Genomic DNA, 4461 nt, shown 5'->3' with positions numbered 1-4461 from the left:
GAGTTCTGCACTGGAGCCATCTGGACCAAGTCCAGTTACAACCTGACATGGTGGGTGTGGGGCGGAGGTGGCAGTGGTGGTAGGAGAGTGGGGAGGAGATGGTACTAAATGTTACTTGAAATTCCCTCTGGCTCTAAATTTCTCTAATCTCAGACAACAAAGTGTTAGAGTGGATTAACTGAATTATCAGGTATAAACCATGAATATCAAGGGGAATGACCACCACCAACCTCCATGGCCCTGAATCTGGCTCTACTTAAGCCTTCTGCTGTTGTCTCTCTGGGGTTGGGGGAATATATGGACTGCCTCATATTCTTCACTGGGAGACCTTGGGGCTGATCTGCAGGTTCAAATCCTAGGGAGCTGGTTCAGCACTAACCATAACTTTTGGGAGAGACCCAAGGTCACTGTCAGCCTTTTGGGGTCCAACCACTGTCCCAAGAGACCTTTGGTCTAACATAGCTTAGTCCACTCTCCAGGAATAGGTGAGCAATGAGGTGGGGGCAGGGGGCTGGGTGAGTCATCTCTGGCCAGCTGGGAAGAGAAGCCCAGGGTTGGCTTGTGATAAGTGGCAGGAAGTGGGTCTTTGCTTTCTATTTATAGTTTAAATAGTTTCCCTAAAAGAAACCTAAAATATCACTGATTGGTAGGGTTTAAAGAAACAGATGGGATCAAATTTTCCCCATCCTCCTACCCCACCCTTGCCCTGCCAATCTCACCTTGCACTCTGAAGACCAAGCTTTTCCCGTCAAGAAAAGTAGAAATACCTCTGAACATTTTTGGGTGTTATGTGGTTGCATTTTGTTGGGAGATAATTTGTTGTTGACAGTTTTATTTCCTGGTTTCTTTGTGGGGCTTAGAGGAACACCAAAGCAATGGAAAAATGCATTTCTCCTGTAGAGCAGGGGCCCTCATTGTGCAGGAGGCAATAAGCCAGCCCTGGGCTCAGATGAATGGAACACAAGCATTTGGGGACAGAATGACAATTGTGCTGGATTTTCTTTTCGGGGTTTCTTCACATTTCCCCGTGTATAAGGGAGCAAAAACGATTACAACTCCCTCATGCCATGCGGGGCTCAGAGCCACATTCTTTCACCTTCGGTTACCCTTCACCCTTTCACCCTTCATTGTTCTCTGACTTATTTTGTGACCATTGGTCTTGTCTTCCCAATAGACCCAGTTTCTTAGGAACACAGCCCTTGTCTTAAATTTCTGTTCCCCTCTGTGGAACACGAGCCGTAGTTGGTTAAAAATGCCTTTTCTTCACTCTGGCATCATGATGATTGAATAAATCCCAGGCAATTGTTTATTTTTATGGTCAAATGCTTGGTGGTGAATCCATACACAGTATGTAGTTGAGTACAGAATACGTATAGAAATTACCAGGAGAGGAAGAATCCCTTAAAGCCAGCTTTCTGCGCAGTGTTCACTGCAGTGTTGTTTACAATAGAAAAAAAAAAAAAGGCAGAGAGCACTTCAGTGTTCCTCAGTAGAGGAAGTTGGGTAAATCAGGGAACACCCACACATACAGGGAGATATAAGCAGCTATTTTAAGAATATGGTAGAGTCAAATGTTCATAAAAGATATCCAAGAAAAGTTAGATGGTATGATGCAATTTAAGTAAACAAGAACAAAAGGGATGTATCCACACACGATACACACATAGAAAAAAAATTGGAAGTATATACAAGAAGCCTCATCCTGGTTATTGCTGAGGAATGGACTGGAGTCAGGAGTGGGAGCTTTTATGTGTTACATTTTCTGTCAGTGGTTGAAATTTTTTATCATGATTGCATTATTTTTATTTTTAAACAAGTTAGAAAAACAAGCTATCTTTGGATGGCAATGAGAAAAGTTAACTCTAGACAGTGCCCCTCCAGGGTGGTAGAGTGGGTCCAGGCAGAGGAGGGTGACGTGGGTGGGGAGGAGGCGAGCTGAAGGAGTCGAAGGCACACATTTCCTTCACTGTGTGGTTCTTGGCTCTCTCTGCTTGTGGTCTGCTGGCCAAACCAAACAACCTTCCAGCTCTATCCCAGGAGCTAGAGAAGGGACAGAGCATGAGAATGTTCTGAACCACAGCCTTCAGTGACTGAAGTGAGGACCTCTGGGACTTTCAGCGACTGCTGCCACAGCTACCACCAACCCCACTCTGGAAGCCAGCCACGAACCCCCACGGCACTGAACAGCGAGGATCACATAGTTCAGGGCTTCGCAGTTTGGGGTGAATCAAGTTGCTGTCTCATTCAAAGATCCCCAATAGCTCGCCACTGTATTAAGTCCAAATCTTATTATGAAATGACTTTGTGTATCAAGTTCAAATTTACCTTAGCTTAGCGTTCAGGGCTTTCTATGGTCAACCCTACACAACATTTTTAAACGTATTTGCTTTGATTTCTCAGGACATATCAGCACAGATTCCAGCATTGCCTGGGTTCCCGTCCTAACTTTGCTTACCACTGTGTGACTTGGGACAAGTCACTTACCAGTAACCCTTCTGTGCCTGTTTCCTCATCTGGAAAATGACAGCATTCACATCATAGAGTTGACACAGGAATTAATGACTACATAAAAGCACATAGAAGTGTGCCTGGCACACAGTAACTGCTACTTAAATGTTGCCTAAATCTATTTTGCTTTCCCACCCTCACTCATGCTTCTGGCTGGTTAGAATGCTTTTCTTGGCCAGTGCTGTCCTCTTTCAGAAGCTGTATCAGGCAGCACTCTACTATGAGATCTGTCCTAATCCCTCCAGGTTATCAATGGTTCTTGAACTTTCAGAATCACCTGGGAACTTGGCAAATGCAGATTCCTGAGCCCGACTCCTAGAGATTCCACTGAAGTCTGTGGCATGGCCCAGACACCTGCACAGAAGTGATCACCAGGTGGTTAGGGCGGGACCACCTGGGGGAGGCAGGCCCTACCTGGGCTTCCCCTTCGACTCCACCAGCAGCACACTGCCGTCTTTCTTATGGCACTTTTCACAGGTGAGGATCGGAGAGGCCACCTTACTGTGCTTCCCAGGGCACAGGCTTGGCCCTATTTCTTTTTCTCATTCACAATGCCTCGTATATCAGGCTCCCAATAAATGCTTGTAGACTATTAATGACCTGCTAGAAAGAAGTGCTCACCAGCTTTTCCCTCCCCCACCGTCTCTCTTCTGCTCTTATTACTGGTGTGAGTGTGGGGCGCTCACGGGAAGCTGTGGTGTAGCTGATCCCAAGCAGGCCTGTTGGCTTCTTCCAACAGCTCTGTAGGGCAAGCAGGCCATGAGTTTTAACTTTCCATCTGGAAAGGATGTAAAAAGCCATCCTCAACCCAGGATGTCATCAGTCATTAGACTCTAATGCCGCGACCCTTTAATACAGTTCATGTTGTGGTGACCCCCAACCATAAAATTATTTTCGTTGCTACTTCATAACTGTAATTTTGCTACTGGTATGAATTGTAATGTAAATATCTGATATGCAGGATGTATTTTCAGGGGTCACGACCCACAGGCTGAGAACCGCTGCATTAGAGGGAGCTTTAGAGATAAAGCCTTACATGGGTACCATGTAGGTTCAAGGTGGGGTGTGGGCATTTGACCAAGCTCTCCAGGTGTTTCTGGTGACCTTGACTATGAACCAAAGTGCTGGTTCTAGGTTCTCAACCTGGGCTGTGCCTCAGCATGGCAGAAGCCGGGGCTGAGGATTTTGAGGATGTAGGGCCCTCCCCAACCTAACTAACCTCTGGGCCTTGGGCTGACCCTACTCACTTCAGCCTTGTCAAGAGGCTCAGCAAAATGCAGCCCTGGAGTGTTCTGGCCAGCAAGCGAGCAGGTGCTGGGTAAAGCCACGCATCCTGGGGAAGGAAAAGGATTCCTCGGCAAAAGAGAGTGGAGCTGTCCTCAGTGGGAAGGCCTAGGTGTCCTAAAGGCTCAAACTCGTCCATCTAAGACAATCTGTCCTTGAAAACCAAAAGCTTCCCGTTCCCACATTTTTTTGTACATGTCAAACTTTGTCAAATAAGGTCTTGGGCGCCACTCCGCCCTGCAGCCGGCTTCCAAGGCCCTTTCGGCAACTCTGCAGGCTGCCTCAAAGATGGGCTACACATGTCCTATTTTGCTATTTTTTTTCTTTATATGTTTTTATTGATTTCAAAAAGGAAGGGAGAGGGATAGAGATTAATGATAAGAATCATTAATCAGCTGCCTCCTGTACTCCTGGGGATTGAGCTTGCAATGGGGCCCTGACCAGGAATCAAAATGTGACCTTCTGGTTCATAGGTGGATGCTCGATCACTAAGCACATGGGCTGGGCTACTTGCTATTTTTTAAAAGTTTCCTGAAAGCATAAGAATTAAAAAAAGAGTGAAAGCTTCTGTCCGTCAATAGGAAACCCACCAAATTACCCCCTTTTCCAACTCTGCCCTGGGAACCTCACAGATTTCCAGAAGAAGTAAAAAACAAACACTGTGACCAG

The sequence above is a fragment of the Myotis myotis genome, unplaced genomic scaffold, assembly GCF_014108235.1.
Source record: "Myotis myotis isolate mMyoMyo1 unplaced genomic scaffold, mMyoMyo1.p scaffold_m19_p_15, whole genome shotgun sequence".
Classification (NCBI taxonomy): domain Eukaryota; kingdom Metazoa; phylum Chordata; class Mammalia; order Chiroptera; family Vespertilionidae; genus Myotis; species Myotis myotis.
The sequence above is the reverse complement of the archived record's forward strand: the minus strand, read 5'-3'. Positions refer to the sequence as shown.